The 23290-nt window shown below is 37.7% G+C and overlaps 1 long non-coding RNA gene across 3 annotated transcripts in view; it reads left to right on the top strand.

Moving 5' to 3' along the window:
- Nucleotides 1-5130: 5130 nt before the first annotated feature.
- LOC138163169 (uncharacterized) overlaps nt 5131-23290 on the top strand; it is a 58801-nt gene continuing 40641 nt past the window's right edge. The window contains exon 1 of one of the 3 annotated variants that reach the window (XR_011168820.1): nt 5131-5779. This is a non-coding gene — a long non-coding RNA (uncharacterized lncRNA). Of the gene's footprint in view, nt 5780-6280; nt 6390-23290 lie in introns of those variants that run through there. The other 2 variants (XR_011168821.1, XR_011168825.1) reach the window with 2 other exon arrangements.

Raw genomic sequence — 23290 nt, 5'->3', positions numbered from 1 at the left:
CCATATCATATAATATTTACTTCCACCTCCTCTTTATATTTTCATCTCTCCTGTCTACATCAAGCCAGGAAAGGGTGCAGTTTATGGCTGCTATTCATTTACCTTGTGGTACATCAAGAACTGGAATCTTGCCTCAGTGGTAATTATGATGATTACAGTTCCCAGCCCAATCTGCTGTCTAACGAGTAGAGTGAGATCTAAAAACAATTCCTCAAGCTTGTCAAACCACTGTGCTTATTTGCTTATGAAAGATCGTTCTAATCAAAAGAGGGGGTAATTACAATATTAAGCGCCAGAGATGGTTCGCAAACTCTTGAGTCATAATAAGATATTAGGCTTTATTTAACTTCATTGAATGAGGCATGCCACATCACGCAAACTCTCTACTGAAAAAGTCTCCAAGTGAAAAAAACAATCTCTACACCAGGAAAGTGGATATATTACATGATCTATTAGCACACAAACAATGTAGTAGCTACCCACTAACCTGTTAGCATCTGAAGAGTCTCTGGAGCCCTTACTATTTAGAAAGCACTAAGCAAAATTTCCCATCTTTGTGATAATATGGTCAGTCAAGAGGACAGAATACCTGGATCAAGTCCTCAAGTGACCACTTACTAGCTGTGTGAACTTGGCCAACTCACATTTAGTGTCTAGGGAGCCCCAGCCTCCTCATCTATAAAATGGAAATTATAATACATGCTTAGCTACCTTGTGGGGTTTTTGTGAGGATCAAAGGACATAATGAATGTAAAGTTCTTACTAACTGAAAATCACTAGGTAAATATTATTTGTTCTCTCTAAGGCTTTGGAGAATATAGTTATGGTAACCAAATCTGGAATCCAGGTCAAATGCTTCTAGTCAATAAGTGTTAGATGGTACTTTTCTTTTCTTTTCTTTCTTTTTAATTTCTACTCAGTCTTCTTCACTTGAAGACTGTAGGGACTCAGAAAGATACACACAACAGGTAGACACTCGCAACAGACACACGTGTACACAGAGACACACTGGGAAGCAGAAATATACATCCTCTCTCAAGGCACAGCAGACACTTCCTTGACTCATTTGCCAAAATGGACACGCACCCTTTTGCACATATAAAAAATAACCTCTTTGCCCTAGGCAGACACACCCTGGCTGTATAATGCATATATTATCAGGAATTTGTTAGCAACAATGCAAATTTCTCATAAAATTACTGAGCTGAGTGATCAATCATATTGACTAATAAATTACCAAGCTCAAGAATGCATCACCTACACCAGTCCTCATTAACCCTATTACAATGTCCCCAGAGCCTGCTAAGGTAGTAAAAATAAAAATAGGTGGTTCTTCTGGTAGCATGTGTGCTTTTAATCACATTTAGCTCTCAGTCTTCATATTTTCCTTCTTTTCAATTGAGATTAAATATTCATAGAGCAAGGAATTTACTGGGTGTGGGTGGGGAACCCCAAAGAATAAACCATAGAAGCTAGCTTTTCAATCAAATATATACTTTATCATAGACTTGAAATGTGTCTGTGACTTTAAAAATAATCTAGTCAAGGGTCTCTTAAGCTGAGGTCAGCAAACTTGTGGGTTTTTTCTTTAAACATTTCAATGACTTTATTTCAATATATTTGGTTTCCTTTGTAATCCTATGTATTTATTTTATATATTTAAAAACATTATGCTCCAAGAGAATTCCTAGGCTTCAGATTAATAAAGGATTCCATTAAAGAAAAAAAGATTAAGAACTCCTGGGCTCATCTATAAGTCTATGCCTAGTCCTATGTCCTCACTTTACAGATAAGGAAAGTGAAGCTCAGAGAGGATATGCAAACAAATATGTCTTAGAACTTATTCACTAAAAAGAAAGGAGAAGTTTTTTCTTTTTTTTTTACATTCTTGCTCAGCACAAGAATTTTGGGGGTAAGCCTCTTATTTGGAAGTTCCCCCATCACTATATAAGGCAAACTTTTGAAATTAGGTATAGTTTGATTTCTCCTAGTTGGGGGCGGGGGGAGGTTAGCATAATACTTTGAAGCACTGTATTAATAAGCTGGAGTTTATGGGTCTGAAACATAGTTAGCTTCAGCCATTTATTCAATGGACTGACATTATTCTAATCCAGCTGCCTTGTAAGGACATGTTGCTCACAAAAAAAGAGAATGGGTAAGATGACTTAGTACACTTAGTGCACTTCCCTTCCTAGAAAAGCATCTCAAAACACATATTTCTGCTGATCATGGATAACTAGTGTCATCTTACTATAAAATGAAGAGTAGGCTTTAACCAGCCCTCAATGCTAGGGTGCAGACATCCTCAGGCTTCTTCCTCAAGTATCCTATTATCTCTGGACTTTCCTCTTCCCCCTCCTCTCTACACTCACCCCTATCAAGGCTGGATTTCCCCCTTTCTTAGGATGACTACACCTTCAGTCAAACTCTTCTCTGTTCTCCCCCCAAAGCCTCCACACTACATTCTTGTCTTTGGTGAAACAAACAAAAACCCATGACAACAACAACAAAAAAAGAAAAGAAAAGAAAACAACAACAAAAAGAAAAAGAAAAGGGTTCTTCATAGTCACAGAATGGAGAGCCATAGAATCTCAGACTGGAAGGACATCAGAGAACATCTACTCCAACATGCAGCCAAATAGCCTTTCTACAACATACTCCAGTGATGGGGAACCCAGTGCCTACTAAGACAATACCTTTCACTTTGTGATATTTCTCACTTTTAGGCAGTTCCCTCAAGTCAAACTTAATTCTGATTCTTTGTGATGTCCACTTATTGTAACAAATTCTATCCTCTCCATATAACTACTCTCCCCAAATTCAAAACCAGTTATCATGTCAATTTAATTCAGTAAGCATTTATTAAGACAATATTATGATGAAGACATTAAGCAATGCTCAAAGGTACAAAGGCAAAATTAAGAACTGTCCTTGCCCTCAACAAGATTACATTCTACTGAAGGAGGGAATAGTCATACTAAGTCCATTCTATCTTTCAATATTTCTAAGAATCTTTGGTCAAGATGGTTGTGTGATGGGAGGGAGATTACCCAGCTGCTTTTGCATATCTACTCCAACAAAATTCTAAATTTTGTACCAGATCATATGATGATTGGTCTAAGAAGTTCACTAGAATTTGAAATATTTTCTCTTTGTTATGTCCATGGTTAATGATGGGATAATCATTTTGTAGATAGAATGAAAAATATTTTCACTACATAGGTTCTTCAAATCAACACAATGCTCATTTATTTTTGAACATGTATAATCACCATCAGTGTTTTTCATCTTCAAACTAGGTTGCTTGTTTTACAGAGGCAAGGATGGAATATGGTGGTATAAATTCTATAAATAAAGCCTGTTATTAATTATTATCTTCACTATCTTCAAGAAACCTGTGAGCCTTTTGATGTTTGCATAGCTCTAATGATTAAGATGAGTATCTGGGAGTGATGGCTATCACTCCTGCATTATAATCCACACACCATTAATCTTTGACTGTAAATGACCTGAAGGTAATCTCAAAGGGACAGATGCTATCCTTGATCACAATCCATTTACCTAAGACCCACTGGCTCCTAAAGGAGATAGAGAGGGTTTCCTGGAGGCAGAATATAACCTAATGGAGTTTTCCCTCCGCCTATTCCATAATCATCAGAAACAACTTCCAAGTACTTCACTTGAAATAGAATTCTCTAATGACCATGGTCTTTTGCCAAATAAGATACTTTCTAAGAGCAACATGTTGACAACCAAAACTAGAAACACACACACACACACATACACACACACACACACACACACACCATAATTACAGTCATGAACCTATCAAAGACTCAAACAATATGAAAAGTGAAGCTTCCTTGATTGATCAAGAGTCCCAAGTGGTTGTTAGAGCAATTATATTTGTAAGAATAAAGGCTAGCAAGATAAATTCGAGAGACAGAAAGAGTCCTTCACTCCATTACTCTCTTCTGGTCTATAGAGAATGGCCAGGGAAGGTACTTAAACTTAATTCCCTCCTCTTCTTTCTTTAGCTCTGGTCATCTATTCCTCATTCACCTTGGGATAAGACAATACCAGGAACCAAAAAGTAATTCAAGCTGAAAGTATAGGAAGGGCACAAAAGCATTCAAAAGCCCAGGGGTGGTATGGATATTGGATAGAATTAGTCCCAAGAAGAGAAGATGAAATTATTTTCATAGCAATGCAACATCAGATGTGAAAATTAAATAGTTGACCTACATAAGGGTAAAATTATTTAGATCCATTTTTTTTCCCATCAGGCTACTCTTTAGGTTATAGGTATACATAACTATGCCTAGTGGAATATTTGTGTCTTAGCAAATGTTTCTGATCACCATTGATGATCCACACTCTCCCTGAAGTTGTGATCTTTCCCTTTCTGGTATAGGGAGTTTTAGTTCATTTTACTGAGGAGAAGTAGAGAAGAGAGAAAAGAAATGGGCAAAGAAAAGCAACAACCACAACCACCCAACAATGTGGAGATCAGAACAAGAAAAAGCACATTTTTAATTGGAAAACTATGTGAAAGATGTCCATAATTATGCTAAGCAGTCCTGTCTTCTCCCTGAATCTTGATAACATGGAATTATCTAAATATTGTGCTTTCACATTCTACCTTGTATTATAGATATCTGTAAACATGTCATTGCTTCAAGGAGACTTTGAACCCCATGAGGCCAGGTATATTGTTGCCTTCTTTCTATTGCCTCATGGTATCATTCATAGTAGCTTTATACTTGTTGAATGATGATTTGCAAATTATATGCTATTTTAATGCAGAGGGTTTGCAGTCATCTACATGTTACCAAGAGTAACAAGACTTGATAGAAAAGCTAATATCCACAAAACACATGATGAAAAAGAAAGATGGGTCAGGATATAATAAAAGCAATAAATAAAAGATTGACAGTCTGGGCATAGCACTGGGATTCATAAAATGTTTTTTTTTTTTTGGTTTGGTTTTGTTTGGGTTTTTTTTTTTTTGCTTTTTGGAGGGCAATTGGGGTTAAGTGACTTGCCCAAAGTCACACGGCTAGTAATTATGTCAAGTGTCTGAGGCTGGATTTGAACTCAGGTCCTCCTGACTCCAGGGCTGATATTCTATTCACTGCACCACCTAGCTGCCCCGATAAAATGTTAAAAAAAAAAATCTAGATGAAAACCTCCAGTGAATTGGATAGATTTGCCCTGGGAGTTACTCATAAGAGGATCTGAGAAAATATTGATCAGGATAAGGTTGCAATAGGCCAAGATTGAGACCCTTTTGAGTGAATTTCACTTCAGTGACATGACTAAGCCATCGAAATATTAAATATAACTGTACTACTCCCCTTTCACTCATCTTAATGTGATCCTCAGGATTACATATTCATAAATGGATTCATAAAAGTCCTCATGGAAGACACTGTTTTAGGCTGTGGAATCTTTCAGATCTAGTAGAAGGAATGTGTTTAAAGTAATCACAAGAACATACATTTGGGAGACCCTGACTCAGGACTGCCCAGCACGGCATGTCCAAATCAAAGAAGGTGCTATGCTCCATGAGCAAAGCAGAATTGCAGAAGCACAAGGGAGCCATGAGACATGCAAATATAGAAACATCTCAATCCCAAGTGTTCAAATGAACTATCTGAGCCTGACCTGTGGCAGAGCCTTCTGAGCTTGTATTGGACTGATTAGTCACAGTCAGATATACCGTACCTTGACCCCAACATCATGATGTCACTGGTCCTCGTATGAAGATGAATAACAGGTATGTGTAGAGATCACTCTTCATTTTGTTAACAATTTATTGTTTGCAATTAGTATTTGTTTACTAATTTGCTAGATATTTCCTTTTTGATCCCTCTGTTTTTTTCTGTGCTGAATGCCTACATATGTCCCTTATCTTCCCGGAAAAACTTATTATTCTGACCATGAAGTTTCTGGGGGACAGTAAACTATATGACCTTCAGGTTTAAACATTTCACAGGATTGGAACTGCTTCTGTTTAAATAACTTGTTCTTTCCAGTACTTGGATTTTCAGGGTGTATGTATGCCCATGGTTCTATATGTGTATGTCCCTGTGTTTTATTATATATAATTCTTTTGCAATAAAGGAAGGGCTCTGGATATTTCTCTGAGGTGGGGCAAACCTGTTCTATCTCGGTAAACCAGTTGAGTGAGTGTACACCCCAGCAGCTAGTAACCCTCATTTGATTGTGCCGTCTCTATGGTTTTTTATGAAACTAGCGTGTGTTCTTAATGATTATTCCGTGCATTCCTTCTTACACATCATGAACTTCTTTATTCAACACAATAGAAAACCCCAAATGATGCAATGATGCTCTGGGCCATCTAAAGGGATAGGCAGCATTGCAAGGTAAGGCTCACTGTCAGAGCAAGAATGGGGAGCAGCAAACACTTTCTCATTCAAAGAAATGGAATCGTTAAATGTCAGAGCTGAGAGGATACTTAGAGACTGTTTAAGCTTTTCATTTTATAGATGAGGTCTGGAGAAATTGAATCATAGCTTGAAGGGAACTCAATGGTCATCTAGTCCAACCCCTTCATTTTATAGACAAAGAAACTAAGATCTTAGAGAAGCTGTGACTTACCCAAGGTCACAATAGGTGATAAACTTCAGAACTGAGATTTGAACCCAGTTAGGTTCTCTAACTCTAAAACTAGCTAAAGTTCAAGTATTCTTTTCACTGTACCAGACTGTCCTCAGAGTCACAAAGTTACTTCAATTGAGCTGGGGCTAAAACTCAGGTCTTTAATTATGAATCTACTATACTTTAGCACTCATAATATTTACTTTAAGTTTCTATATTTAAGAAAATCTGAAGTCTTAGGTTTGTTTTCAATTCAGCTCAACAAACATTGACTGAGTGCCTACCAAGTGTAAAGCACTGGTCTAGGTACTTGGGACACAGAAAAAACCCACTTAGTCCCTAACCTGAAGGAGATGACATTCTACTAAGGCATTGGGAGATGGGAGGGATACACTATATACACAGATAAGGAATTTCTTCACCTGTAAAATGAAAGGGTTTGACTTGACTCTTTCTAAAATCCTTCTGATCTATGAAACTCAATACAAAGAAAAAAGAAGTCCTATTAAGAGGGAAAGAGCCTTCACAACTAAGGGGATCAGGTATGGCTTGTTGGATGTGGCACCTGAACATTTCTCTGATGAAAGCTGGGAAGGAGTGTGCATTCCAGACATGGTTTTCTATTCATGAAAAGGCAAAGCAGTGGGGGATAGAACATCGTGTTTAGATAATAGCCAACAGGCCAGTTTAACTGGAACAGAGGAAGTGAGGTGGGGAGGGAGGGGAGTTAATGGAGAGGATGTAAAATATGATGGAAAAGTAGGCAGGAGACAGATTATAGAGAGAATAAAATGTGAAACCAATGATTCATATTTTATACTACAGGGGGGAACAGTGCCTTTGAGAATTTCATGTAGGGGAGAATTATGGTCCAACTGGTGTTTTTTAGAAATATCAATTTGGAAGTTATAAAGATAATGCATTACAAAAGGGAAACACCAGAAGCAAAGAGGCTACTAAGAAATCATTAAAAGAGTCTAGGAGAGTAGTGCAGGAGACCTGCATCTAGACAGATTTTTAGTTAGACAGAGGAGACAGAAATCTTGTAGAGGTAATTGACATGATATATCAACTGCTAAGAATGATTAGGATAAAGAGAGGGAAAAGAAGAATCCAAAGTTGTTAATTTGGGTTGACTGAAGGGATGGCTGTCGCCTCAAAGGAAATAGAATTGAATTCTACTGATGTCATCAAATGAGTAATGAATCCCTTTGAAATGCAAACTTTGGAACCTTGAGGTGTTTCTCTGCTTAAGAAGGAATTATTCTTGGCATTTGCCCCTGTCTTTTTGGTAACACTTTCAATAGTACAAAACTTTGGTCATCTTTTGAGTTGTTTTAATTCTCTGCATTGAAGTAGTCCAGTACAACAGTAGTATGGCTCTCCACACATAGAATCATAACGTTATAGATACAGAACTAGAAGGAGCCTTAACATCTCATCTGACACACCTTGCTTTACAGGTGGAGGAACTGATTCTCAGAATGTGTAGGTGATTTGTCCAAAGTTGCACAGTTAGTAAACAGCAGAGTCAAGATTTGAATCTCAATCCTTTTGATTCCAAATCTAATACTCTTTCTCTGAGGAAAACATGAGACTTCTAAACTCTTTGAGATCCCCTTTAACTTCTGCCAACCAATAGTTTCCCATTTCCATTTGACCTAATGATGCCCCAGTATAGCCCTTCTTTCCCCCCAATCCCCAATCTCCCTTTATATTTCTTCAAATCTTTGGTTATTTCCCAACACTCCATTTGGTATTTATCTTCTTCCAGCACCTAGGATAGTCTCTGACCCTATAAGAAAGAAGTGGGCTATTTTTTTTAGGGGGGAAGACAAGGCAATTGGGGTTAAGTGACTTGCCCCAGGTCATATAGCTAGTGTGTCAAATGTCTGAGACAAGACTTGAACTCAGATCTTCCTGACTCCAGGGCCAATGCTCTATTCACTGTGCCACATAACTGTCTCCCCCTTTTTGGAGGGGACAAGGCAAGACAATTGAGGTTAAGTGGCTTTGGGCTATATTCTTTTGTCCCACCAAATGTCTTACTTCCTGGGATACTTCAACATTGTCCCATGTATATTCTTTTTGAATAGAAAGACGTTCTATTAGACGTTCTAATAGAAAGATGTGAAAGAAAGACTTTGAATAGAAAGACGTTCAAACTCTCGACAGAAGTACATCTGGAAACTGGGAAAGGGACAGGGAGGATTGGAAATCTGTTAGACAGCCTAGTCCTCAAAGAGACTGATCTCCAAGAAATCCCCACCCAGTGGAGTGCTTAAGCCAGTTATATTGATAATTGAAGCCAATTGTTAGATTTGCAGTGTGAACATTAATACCTTAAAAAATTGGCCAACACTACAAATAAGGGCTTGATTTATTGTTTTGTTGATTGTCTAGACTTAAAAATGTGATGAAGTAAAAATAATGCAGATTAAATGTAAAAGTGTATTTTACATATATATGTATATGTATTTTCCTTTTCTGGAGAGCCAGTTTTTAAACATTTCCCAACATACTCCTGTCCCTATCTATAGCCAAGCTATCATGCATATGGCAGACAATCTCTTTGGAGTCAGACTTCACTTCTTCCCACTGTATCATTCACCCAGTGTTTCTAATTCTTGGGACCACTCACCCTCAATTGATCTGTCTTCTCTGATATTTCTTCTCAAACCCTTCATTACAATGTTTTATAAGATTTAGTAGTTTCAAATGCTCCTTTTAAGTGTAGACATGCACCACGATATTAATTAACTAATAATTCACTCAGCAAACATGTTCTGAATCTCCACTGTCTAAAAGGCCCTAGACTAGTCTCTAAAGGGAGATAAGAAAGATGAATGAGATCCTACCATTAGGAGATTTCCCAGCCTCTCACATTCCTAATCTTGGCATATTTCATTCCCATACACCTATGTTATGTATCTTCATTGCCAAATCTTGTCATTTCTCCCCTCATAGCATCTGTTGTATGTGTCTCTTTCCCACCTACTGAGTCACCACCCTACTTTAGGACTTCATTACCTCTTGCTACTGAAATAATCTTTTTTTTTTTTTTTGCTTTTTGGAGGGCAGTAGGGGTTAAGTGATTTGCCCAAGGTCACACTGCTATTCAGTATTAAGTGTCTGAGGCTGGATTTGAACTCAGGTCCTCCTAAATCCAGGACTCTATTCACTGTGCCACCTAGCTGCCCCTGAAATAGTCTTCTAATTGGTGTCCCTCGTTCAAGTCCCTCCCCACTCCTATCAGTCCTCTACATAGCTGCCAAGATGATTTTCCAAAATCACAAATTTGAACTGAGCAAACTCTCATAGCTCCCTTTTCCCAATATAATATTTTCTGGCATTCAAACTTCTTCATACCTGTCCCCTTCTTACCTTTCCTGTCTTCTTCCACTTGACTTCATTCATTCTTTGATTATGTAATATTGGCTTAATAGCTATTCCTCAAACGTGATCTGCCATATTCTCTCTCTGCCTTTCCACTGACTGTCTCCCATTTCTTTCAAAATCTCTCTAAGACTTAGCTCAAATGCCACCATCTACAGGAAGACTTTTCAGCTGCTTCCCACTCCCAGTCCCCTGAGTCCTTTCCTCTAAGATTACATTCCTTCTACTCTGTATCTATCATGTGTTTACCTTTATTTTTATTTTTTTTAATATTGTCTCCATTTTAGTATGTAAGCATCTTAAGGACAGGGACTACATTTGTGTTTTTGTCTTTCTTATATCTATAGCACTTAGAAGAATCCCTGGCACATAGTAAGTATTTAGAAAATGCTTATTGATTAAATGACATGGTTTCAGCTCTTATGTTGCTTATAATCAAGGTAGGCATGTATAAGCATTAAAATTAAAAAAATCAGATAATTATGCAGGCAAGCCAGATATAGAGTGTTAAAGGGCATCTGGGGGCAGTTAAGTGGCACTGGGCTTGAAATCAAGGAGACTCATTTTCATGAGTCTAAATCTGGCCTCAGACTAGGTATGTGACCCTGGTTCACTTAACCACAATTGCCTCAGTTTCTCATCTGTTAAAAAAATGACCTGGAGAAGAAAATGGCAAACCACTCTACTGTCTTTGCCAAGAAAATCCAAGAAGGGGTCACGGAGACTTGGACGCAACTGAAAAACAACTGAAAAGAGGAGAGAGGGCCCATATGAGTTTTCATGCTGTAGTGGAACGTCCACTGAGTTGTGAGACAGAAGACCTCATTCAAATTTCAGCTTAACCACTTCTAGTCAAATTACCTTGGATAAGACATATATCCTCTCTAGGTCTCATTTTCTAAATCACCCACCAAATGAGAGTTGAACTAGATGAAATCTTAAGGACATTCTCACCCTGAAATTCTTCTAAACTTCCAAGTGAAATGAACAAAACTCCTAAACGCCCATGACGTATTAAATGTAATGTGTTAGATATTAGCAGCATACATTTGTAATATTGTATGATAGCACAGTTAAAACATTTGAAACCTAAACATGTATCTCCAACTTTCATTCATAATCTTACTGGAAACTACTGCCCAAGAAATGATTTTTATTTACACTTGTCATAGTGCCAAAGAAGTTGTGCCTTATGGTTCATATGGAACTATGAGTGTTTTCCCTTCAGAGAATAATCCTAAAAAGAAAAAAAAATACCACCAAAGACTGACTCAGTGTGGTCAAAAAGTAGATGGAGTGATGAGAAAGTTCCAAGGAAGTATTCATCAGACTATTATGTCAAATACCTAAAACATGACTAAACATATCTGAGGACTCATTTTTTCTCTGTCCCAACATCTAATCTTTTAAGTCCTTGTTCTTTAGTTTGGCTATGATTTATTTCTTTACAACTCTTCCCATTTCATTTTGCCTTAATCATTTTGGTCAACAATTTGGATTTCTGGTTCTGCATTTTGACTGCTCAGTCTTCATTTCCCTTTTCTTTTATGCTCCTCAATTTGTAACTATCTATCTCTCTTCTGTACCTATTCCCCTCCTGCCTGTGCATTCCATACTCCTATCTTTCTTCCTTTCCAAATTTTACCTCCCCTTTAATTATTTTTGACCTTGTGACCTTCCATTCTGAATAATAATAGCTAAAACGCACCAATGATAACTTTTTGACTATATTTAAAACCTGCTTTACAGAATCACAGAAGTACATTTGGAAAGGACCCCAGGGATTGTCTAGTCTAATCCATGCCCCAAAAGAATCCTTGGTATACCATATCCAAAAAGTTCTAATCTAATGTCTGCTAGAGGACCTCCAAAAATGGGAACTCACCTCCTCTACAGGCAACTCATTCTACATTTCAACAGCTCTAATTATAAAGAAGTTTTTGTAAAGTCACCTAAATTTTCCTGAAAATATGCCAAACACTTTGGGTTATAGGAGTTGTAAAAGGGAGGATCCTTAGAGATCATTTGGTTCTGTCCTCTTATTTAAAGAGAAAACTAAAGGCAGGAGAGGTGAGTGATTAAGCAGAGATGAGATTAGAATCCAGGTTCTTGGACTCCAAACCTAGCACCACTGGCCCCTCAATATTCACATGAATATGCACAGAATATCAATTTATATTAAAATGATCATTTATCTTCTAATTCTTTTAAAACCCTGAACCTAGAGGTGACCAATAGACAGCATTAAGATGTGAAACTTTTTTTTAATGTGAAAAACTAACAATATATATATTTTTAAGTGGACCCAGGATTTCATTGGTAAAGAAATTCTGTGGAGGAAATGCACTCTACCAATGCAGGAAAGCACCTACCTGAAACTTAAGAATATTAGAATTGCCTGGAGGTAGTGAGAGGGTAAGCTTCTATAATAATAATAATAAACAATAATAATAACAGCTAACTTTTATATACAGCCTGCTATGTGCCAGGCACTGTGTTGTGTTTTACAAATACTATCTCATTTGATCCTCACAACAACCCCGGGTAGTAGGGGCTATTATAATGCCCATTGTAGGGGTGAGTAAACTGAGGTAGACACCATTAAGTGACTTGCCCAGGGTCACACAGCTAATAAGAATCTAAGGTTGGATTTGAACTCGTCTTCTTGACTCCACGCTCAATGATCTTTCCACTGCAACACCTAACTGTATATATGATAGAGGCAGAACTTGAAAGCCCAAGTCTTTCTGAAGTTGAGGACACTCAACAACATGCTATCTCTAATTTAGTTTGGGGGCAACTAGGTGGCTCAGTAGACAGAGCACCAGGCTTGGTGTCAGGAAGACCTGAGTTTATTATTTTTTAATTTTTTTTGCTTTTTTGGAGGGGTTAAGGCAGAGAGATTGGGGTTAAGTGACTTGCCCAAGGTCACACGGCCAGTAAGTGTTAAGTATCTGAGGCCAGATTTGAACTCAGGTCCTCCTGACTCTAGGGCCCATGCTCTATTCACTGTGCTACCTAGTCACCCCAAGACCTGAGTTTAAATCTGGCCTCAGACACTTACTAGCAGGGAGACCCTGGGAAAGTCATTTAACCCTGTTTGCCTCAGTTTCTTCATATGTAAAATGAGCTGGAGAAGGAAATGGCAAACTACTCCAGTATTTGCCAAGAACATCCCAAAGGGGGTAACAAAGAGTTGAATGATTCATCAACAACCACTAGCACCACCAACAACCACCAATAATAACAGCAACAAATTTAATGTTAGGCTACATTAATAAAAGAATAGCATCCAGAAGAAGGAAGGTGATAGTACCATTATACTCTTTGCTGGTCAGACAACTAATTGTCACCTCATATCTTAGGCGTGTTTTCATTTATGTGACTGTTATCTATAGTACCTTGGTAGTAGCCAGGTTAGCAATTTGGGAGACTTATACCTAAATGAAAGCCAGGTCCTTCTAGACTGAATGTTAACTGTTTTTGAGACAGCTGTCACTTCAATGTGCCGACAATATTGTTATAATGGCATGAACCAAAGGTTCCTTACCTGGGGTCTGTAAATTTATTTTATTTTTATGTAAATAACATTTTATTTTTTTCTAATTACACATTAAGATAGTTTTCAACATTTACTTTTTATAAGATTTTAAGTTCCATTTTTTTCCCTCTCTCCTCTTTCCCCTCCCAAGACAGCAAGTAATCTGATATAGGCGATACATGCGCAATCATGTTAAGCACATTTTCACGTTAGTCATGCTGTGAAATAAAAAAAAACAGAAAAAAAGGCAACATACAAAAACACACACACACACACACACACACACACACAACCAGAGAAAGAAAATAGTATGATTCAATCTGCATTCAGCTCTTTTTCTGGAGGTGGATAGCATTTTCTCTCATGAATCTTCTGGAATTGTCGTCAGATGATCATCACACAATGTTGCTGCTACTGTGTACAATGTTCTGGTTCTGCTCACCTCACTCAGCATCAGTTCATGTAAGTCTTTTCAGGTTTTTTCTGAAATCTACCTGCTTATCATTTCTTATAACACAATAGCATTCCATTACATTTATATACCACAACTTGTTTATCCATTCCCCAATTGATGGGCATTCCCTCAATTTACAATTCTTTGCCACCACAAAAAGAACTGATTAAATATTTTGTGTAGGGGTGGCTAGGTGGCGCAGCGTTTAGAGGACCGGCACTGAAGTCAGGAGAACCTGAGTTCAAATATCACCTCAGACACTTGTCACACTTACTAGCCATGTGACCTTGGGCAAGTCACTTAACCCCAACTGCCCTTCCTCCCCCTCCAGAAAGCAAGAAAAAAAATAAATAAATAAATACTTTTTGTATGTTGTTCTTTTTTCCCTTTTTTATGATCTCTTTAGGACACAGACCTAGAGGTGATATCGCTGCATCAAAGGATGTGCATAATTTGATTGCCCTGTAGTCATAGTACCAAATTGCCCTTCAGAATTGTTGGAGCAGTTCACAACTCCATCAACAATACATTAAATGTCCTGATTTTCCTGCATCTTCTCCAACATTTATCATTTTCCTTTTCTGACATATTAGCCAATCTGATGGGTATGACATGGTACTTCAGAGTTATTTTAATTTGCATTTCTCTAATCAAGAGTGGTTTAGAGCATTTTTCATCAGAATATAGTTTAATTTAATTTATTTATATTATTTTATATTGTATGTATTTACTTATACTATTTAATTTAACTATGCTTTAATTTATTCATCTGAAAACTTCTTGTTCATATCCTTTGACCATTTATCAATTGGTGAATGACTTATACATTTGACTCAATTCTCTATATATTTGAGATATGAGGCCTTTATTAGAAATATTTGCTATAAAAATTGTTTACCAGTTTTCTGTTTTCCTTCTAATCTTGGTTGCATTGGCTTTGTTTGTAAAACCTTTTTAATTTAATGTAATCAAAATTATCCATTTTGCACTTCATAATGCTCTCTATCTCTTGTTTCATCATAAATTCCTCCCTTCTCCATAGATATGACAGGAAAATTATTCCTTAATCTCCTAATTTGTTTATTGTATCACCTTTTATGTCTAAATCATGTACCCATTTTGACCTTATCTTGGTATGCAGTTTAAGATGTTGATCTATGCCTAGTTTCTCTCATACTATTTTCCAGTTTTCCGTAGCAGTTTTTGTCAAATAGTGAGCTCTCGTCACAGAAGCTGGAGTCTTTGGGTTTATCGAACAGTAAATTACTATAGTCATTTATTACTGTGTCTTTTATACCTAGCCTATTCCACAGATTCACCATTTTATTTCTTAGCCAGTCCCAAATAGTTTTGAAGATTGTCACTTTATAATGTAGTCTTAAATCTGGCAAGGCTAAACCACCTTTCTTTGCATTTTTTTCATTAATTCCCTTGATATCCTTGCCCCTTTCTTCTTCCAGATTAATTTTGTTATTATTTTTTCTAGTTGTATAAAATTACTTTTTGATAATTTGATTGGCATGGCACTGAATAAGTAAATTAATTTAGGTCAAATTGTCATTTTTATTATATTGGTTTGACTTACTCGTGAGCAATAGATATTTTCCCAATTGTTTAGATTCGACTTTATTTGTGTGAAGTGTTATACAATTGTGTTCATATAGTTCCTGGATTTTCTTGGTAAGTAGACTCCCCCAAAATTTTATACCATCTAAAATTTTTTAAAATGGAATTTATATCTCTTGCTGCTGGGCTTTCTTGGTAATATATGGAAATGCTGATGATTTATGTGGGTTTGTTTTATATCCTGAAACCACTAGAGTTGCTAATTATTTCAAGTAGTTTTTAAGTCAATTCTCTATTATTCTCTGAAAAGAAGAATATCTACAAAGATACTCACCCCTTTAACTGTACTTTCAGGGATGCTTGCTCCATAGGCAACTAACTTTATCATAAATCTCTTCTTTTCCATGCCTTCCTTCTCCTGGCTCTTCCCAAGTCCTGGTTCTCTTGCACTGACAGAGCCTCTCTGAGCCCCCTTTCAGGAATGGACTTCAGATTCACTCATTTCCAATTCAGTGCTTGAGATGAAGGAGTTAGAATACTCCCTGCTCTCCACTGCCATTTTCAATTTCTCCATCTACCACCATCATCAACCTCTCCTTCTCTGAGGTTTTCCCAATCAAAATCTACAACCAGTCAAAACCCTGATGACTTTTGTCTGCAGACCTCCAGAATTTTCCCCTTCCTTCTTTAAGGAATTCTGTGCCTGGATCATATTCCCTCCTTCTTTATCAATTCCTGCTTCATACTAGGGGACTTCGACATAGATAGTGATACTCCCTCAAGCCCTCCCATCTTCTAGTTGCTCTACTTTTCATTTCCATTGACATACTTCTCTATTCCCCAGCTTCCCCATAAAAACCGGTGGTGGCCATACCCTTGTTCTTGCCATCACCCACAAATGCACCAGAATTTGTGAACTCTTAAATTCCCTTATTTAATCACAGTCTATTGGCATTTCATCTCCTCTTCTGCCTTCTGATACTCTTCATCTACACTGTGACCGCCAATCCCTCGAACTCTCAATTCTGTCCCATCACCCTTGCCATAGTTACATGCTTCTCCTATTTTGAGTCCTTGGTAAGCTAGTTATGCTCTATAGTGTGTTCTTCTCTTGAGTTTCTTGCTCTCTTATCATATTGCCATTTGTGCCTTGCCAAAGACTCAGCCTTAGATCCCTCTCACCATCTGCTTCCTTTAATCGTGTGCATGTGCTGCTGAATGAAATTGGAGAAATTCATACAGCTGTGTTGACTGGATCCATTACAAATTACAACTGGGCCCTCACTGCAACTAGGTGATCTTTTTACACCTCCTTAATTTACACACTATCCCATTCACCACAGCAACTCTTCCAAACCTTTTTTTTATGCTTCCTAAAACCTCCTTTGGCTCTTCAATCAATGAGAGTCAGAGTGATTTGGGTTTAAGGCATAGTCCTTAAGAAAGCTCTTAGAGAATGAAGGACAGACAACAATGGCTCTTCAAACCTTGACCATGTCATCTTCTTTTCCCCTCCTAGTTAAATGCAAACTTACTAAAAAAGTATTTGGCTGCTGTATTTCAATTTGTTTTCCTTTAAAATCCTATGTATTTTTACTTAACACATTTTAAAACATTTTTTTCTAAGGACTCCTCAGACTTCATCAGACTGTCAATGGGGTCCATAACACAAAAGCAACTAAGTTGTATGGTGTCTGAGGGCCAAAAGGACTATTAGAAATCATCTTGTACAACCTTATCATATTTTGAAAAAAAAAAACGAGGTTGTGAGCCCCCAAAAGAGAACTTTTCTCCACTTTTAATTTAATAACATTTAATAACTTCCTAATTTATGCTACGTACAGAGCAGCCTGCTGTGCTCTTCAGGATATGCGAAATGTAGATAAGATACAGCCTCTGTCCTTATGGTTTATTAGAGAAATAAAACAAACACTGTTAACAATAACAATCAGTATGACAGAGCAAGCACATTAGGAGATTGCAAAATAAAATTTGATGGGAGATTGTTGCCAACATGTGGAATCAAGGAAAACGTCATGGAATAGGTAACATTCAAGTGAGTTTGAAAAGACAGAATAAGAAAGTAGAAGAATGTTGGGCTCTTGGGCAGGAGAGAGGAAAGAATTGCCTTCTTCAACTGCTACCTCCAATCCTCAAAATCTATGTGACCTTGGACAAATTCTATCACCTTTCTGAGTCTTTTTCCTCCTCTGTATAATGAGAGTATCTACCTTTATAGGGATTTTATGAGAATAAAGTGAGATAATTTATGTAAATAGCTTTGCTATTCTTAAAGTGATAGGGACTGTATCTGTGATTTCATTGATTATAGGGAGTTCCCAGGTGAAGGAGCTGGAGAAGCAAGAGGATTCCAGGTGTGGGGAACAGGGATGAGAAAATGCAGTGTATGTTGGAGGTGGGGTGGGTAGGGAGGAAGAAAAGTCAAAGAGAAATCAAGTTGGGTTGGTTCTTATCTTCCTACTTCCATCACCCCATCTGTCAGCATTGTTCTCATTCTTAGAGGCTATCCCCAAATCTTTCACCTTCAAAAAATTTTCCCTGATTCCTCTCAATAAAACGTCATCTCTCCCACCTCTTGGCTCCCATAAGATTCTGTGGGTGTCTTATGGCACATATTGCAAAATGCTTCAGATTCTAGCTATTTCTACATTCCTGGCTTACTCTCCATTGCTTGGACTTTGATTTGCATCTCCTCTTTCTATACAGACCATCCCTCTATCTAGAACACATTCCTTTCTCACATCTGCTTCTTAGAATTCCTAGCTTCATTCAAAGCCCATCTCATGCTCTTCCTCCAATACTTGGGAAGCCTTCCCTCATATCCTTGTTAGCACCTTCTGCATAATCAATCTATGAATTTACTGATCTCTTTACATTGTGTATCCTACCAATAGAATTCAATCTCCTTAAGGGCAGAGACCGTGTTTCCTTTTGTCTTTGTATCTCCAGCACCTAACATAGTGCACTGTACATTTGGGTCACATGGAGATGGTGGGGGAAGGAGGGAGGGAGGGTATCTATGATTTAATTGGTATAATGAACTTCCTGTGTGGATGGTCACACTGATGTTTGTGACAACTTATCTGTAACATATAGTCTTACAGGAGTTTGTGAACTTGGGTTTTTTTTTTATATTATCTGTGGTTTGTGAACTTGGATTTTTAAATATATATATTAATAATTGTATTTCATTATAATTAGTTACCTGTGTATTCTATTTTGTGCATTTAAAAATATTCTGAGAAGGGATTCATAAGTTTTATCAGACTGACTAAAGAATATACGACCCATTCCCCCCCCCAAAAAAAAAATTTTAAGATACCTTAAAAGAAGTTTGCTTGGGAAATTGGAAGATTAAATGACTAAATCTCACAGGTTCATCTATTTAGAGATAGATGGAACCTCAAAAGTCATCTAATTGAACACCATCACTTTATAGATGAAAAAACTGTAAAGAACAGCCAAGTTCATACAGGTAGCAAGTAGCAGGTCTGGGATTAAAATTCAGGCCAAGTCCAGAAGTCTTTTCACTGTACCTCTTGTTATTCATGGTCACACTGCCAAGGACCTCCCTAACTCCAAGGTAGCCTCTATCCCTTCTGTCAAGTTGCTTTTTTTTTTTGCTTTGCACATAGTAGGCATTCAATCAATGTTTGTTGGATTGAATTAAATTGGGCGTTTTATGATCATTACTAACTAAACCACAATCTCTTTAAGGTCAGGAATCAAATGTTTTCCTTCATAATGTCTTCTACTGACCCATCATTTACTCAATAAATGTTTGCTGAATAAATAAATGAAATAGAATGGGTGGGGAAGTCAAACAGATCAGAGCATATAATACCATTAGGATGTACAGAATGCATTAAATATTAAATTCTCTCTTGTCATTTGCCTTCAAGAGTCCAGTGTTGTTTTTATTTTTTATTCTGTATACTATAGATGAAAGACACTAATCTTTCTTGAAATGTTGTTTATCTTTCTCTATTCTAGCCCTGGAACCCAAAATTCTGCAGGTCAGACAGTCCTAATGTTGGACCACACTCTCCTAAACTAGGAAAGGAAGAAGAGAAAGAGAAACTGTTTTCACAAAAAGCTGAAAGTGTTTACTTGAGTAACCACTTTGACCTGTCATCCACAGCCAGGGTGGTCAACACAGTCACCCTGGTCTCCTATTAAATGCACTTGTGTTCTTTGGTTAGCCTGCTGAAACCAGCTTGTGCAGAGGAGTCCCAGTATGAGGTAGCCTCTTAGCCCTACTCTCCCTGTCCTGATTGGAACAAGCTGTTGTCCCTTTGGTAATCTTTGGAGCCCTGCCCATCACTGAAGTGATGTCAATACATTTTTTGTGTGCATGTCTATTAGTGCTCTTTCCAAACAGGTTTTTTAAAACATACTTACATGATCTTATGGGTTGTTTAGCAAGGTCCCCCCCTCCTCCTCTTTGTTATTGGAGAGGGAAGGAATTCTTTCATTATTGAAACAGGCAAGCCATATAAAACACTGCTCCAGGCCTCTGGTCTCTGATCCCATTGAGCCCTGCAGCTGCTGAGTTGACTGAATAGAGGAGGAAATATTCATATCAGGACATTTTCAGGACATACTTTGACCTTGACCCCTTGATCTCTGAACAGGTATAGAATCATGGCTTCTCAGAGCTGAAAGATATATTTGAAATCATTTTATTCAATTCTATCATTTTTCCAATGAAGAAACTGAGGAAAGAAGGAAGGAAGGAGAAAAGGAAGGAAAGGAGAGAAAAAGGAAGAAAATTAGGAAGGAAGGAATGGAGGAAGGAAGGAAAAAAGGATGGAAAGAAAGAAGGAAAGAAAGAAGGAAGGAAAGAAAGTAGGAAGGAGATAGGGAGAGAAAGAAAAGAAGAAAGCAGGAAGGGAGTGAGGAAGGGGATAGTAGGGAAGGAGAAGAAGTAAGGAAGGAATGGAAGAGTAAGGAAGAGGGGGGAGAAGGGAAACAAGCATTTATTAAGTTCCTACTATGTGCCAGGTACTGTGCAGAGCACTTTGTAAACATTATCTCATCTGATCATCACATCAACCTTGAGAGGTAGGTACTATTCTTTTCCCCGTTTTACAGATGAGGAAACTGAAACAAACAGAGGTTGAGTGACCTGCTCAGGATCACATAGCTAGCAAGTATTTGAGGTCAGATTTGAACTCAGGCCATTCTGACTCCAGCCCCAGTGCTCTATCTACTGTGCCACCAAAATGACTTCTCTAATACTTACTTACAAGCTAAGTTGCAGAACCGAAACCTGAAACCAGATCTGACTCTTTCTACTACACTGTACTCTTTCTTCTATATTGTACTGACTCCAGGATACAGCTAACTGTAAAATGGGTAGCAGAAACCAGTAAAGAAGATCTAACTTATTCCTTTTTCATCTTATTAGACTTGGGTTAACTTTTGATAACACCATTATATGAAAGATGTAGTGGGTAGTTCCAGACAAGGTCCCAGAATAGTTGATACCATCACAAAGTTCTGAGTATCAAGCAATTTCCAAGTCAAAAGTGTATGGCTAAGTGGTGCAATGAGTAAAGCGCCAGCCCTGGAGTCAGGAGGACTCAAGTTTGGTTTGGGCATCAGACACTTAACACCTACACAAAAAAACTAGCCCATGTTTGGGCAACTTACTTAACCCCAATTGCCCTCCAAAAAGTAAAAAAAAAAAAGTGTATGACTTGCTGTAAGAAGGCTTTCTTTTTGATCTCACTTCAGTGACTTCTGCAGAAGGCCCAAGCCTACACAGCAAATGCTTTTTGATCCTCTCTCTGTAGCAGGAGTAGGATCTCTTGGGTAAGAGATGTAGATCTGGAAGGGCCCATAGAGGTCATTGAGTCCATAGGCTTCATTTCACTGAGGAAAATACTAAGGGCAGTAGAGTTTAAGTGACTTGCCCAAGGTCACATGGGTAATAAAGGTCAGAGAAAGGGATTTGAATTGACTTCCAGAACCTTTCCACTGTAGCCTAGGCCTCGTTCTGCATAACTAAAGTACATGGTTGTGTCCCTTTTGCATGGCATTTGGGAGGGGAGGCAGAAATGGCAGCTGAATTACAGCTGAGCTCCTCCCACTTTTTTCCTACCATCAGTTAGCAATTGTTATTCAGTTCCCTTCATCTCTCTTCACCTGAAAAATCATAGCTAACTCTCCTGGGACTCTATGTAGACTCCTAAGTATTGATCTAAGATGAAGAAAGAGATATTGTTATTAATTCATGTATTTGTAGTTCAGCAGAATTAAATTCAACATGCCTGCTTCAAAACAGCCAAGTAGCAGTGCAATTAAATAGCCTCCTTTTACAGACAAGGAAACTGAGGGCCACTGAGGTGAATGATCACAAATTAATATCAAAGGTAGAAAATTAAACTTGTGTCTCATGAAAGAAAGGGAAGGAATAAACATTTATATGATGGCTACTATGTTCCAGGCACTTTGCTAAGAACTTAACAAATATTATTTCATTCAGTCTTTGTAACAACCCTGAAATACAGATGCTGTTATTATAACCCTATTTTATAATCAAGGAAACTGAGGCAAACAGAAGTTAAATGACTTGCCCAGGGTCACAAATCTAGTAAATGTCTGACTGAGGACAGATTTGAACTCATATGTTCCTGTTTCCAAGCCCATTTCTCTAGTCACTTTACCACCTAGTTGTCTATAGCTATGTATGATCAGCATTCTTTCTATAACAACTCATGTCTATATCTCTCCTGTCAAAGTCAAAGTCTCACAGTCAAAGTTACCTTCAGTGTTAAGTTGCCTTATCCACTGAATAAATATTAAAAAAAAATTGGCAGTGAAGAAATCCATTTGGGTCTTGGACAGACCTTTAGTGTCTGTGGGAAAGCATAAGTAGCCATGTAAATATCATATGGAATTTGTAGTGACCTAGGCCAATAGATATGGATTTGATCTTGTAAGAATATATTTTCATTGACAATGTAGTACTTGCAAGCATCTCAGTGCTATCTAAACAATCTGAGGACATACTAGAAGAGAAGCAGAGGGCAATCGATGACATGTTTCCCTTCTCTTTCCCATCTCAGCACCTATTCTTGATATGACTTGCTAAGAGAGTTTTAGCAAAACTGGATCCCCAAGGACATTCCTGAGCAAATAAGAGACCATGGCATGACCCCTAGGCTGGAAATTGAAATATGACCCTCTGCAATAGTAGATTTGTAGCCAAGGCATCACTACTTCCTCCTAGAGTCTTGGAAGAGTCTTTTCATTTTATAATAAATTGTATGGCACACCATCTTGGCTCACTGTTTAACCCCCACTTAAATTATCAGGCTATGTCCCCAGAGAAGCAACTGACTACTTCTCCACTCAGGGTTCTAAGAGCTTGGATATTTTAATACTACTGCCAATGGACCTCCATGTGGTATTCCCACATTCCTTATCAATTAATTGGTTGCTTTCAATTAGTTTTTACAAATATTTATTTAGAAAGATCAAGGACAGAAGTTATTTAAAAAAAACCCTCCAAAATAGGGATGTATGTTTCCATCTACATGTACCTGATTCCATGGGATAGTGGGCTCAAGCTGTTAAAGTAGTCTTATAGGGAATACATGAGGCCAAGTACCCAGTGACTCCTGGCCCTGGGAATCCTTTTTTCTCCTCTTGGATTTTTTTTTTTTTTACCAAGTTGACTT

This window comes from Petaurus breviceps, unplaced genomic scaffold (genome assembly GCF_028583685.1).
Source record: "Petaurus breviceps papuanus isolate PSGF00001 unplaced genomic scaffold, PetGlider_PUasm1.0 187, whole genome shotgun sequence".
In the NCBI taxonomy this organism is placed as follows: Eukaryota; Metazoa; Chordata; class Mammalia; order Diprotodontia; family Petauridae; genus Petaurus; species Petaurus breviceps.
Note: the sequence above shows the minus strand (reverse complement) of the source record. Positions and strands in the feature narration are given on the sequence as shown.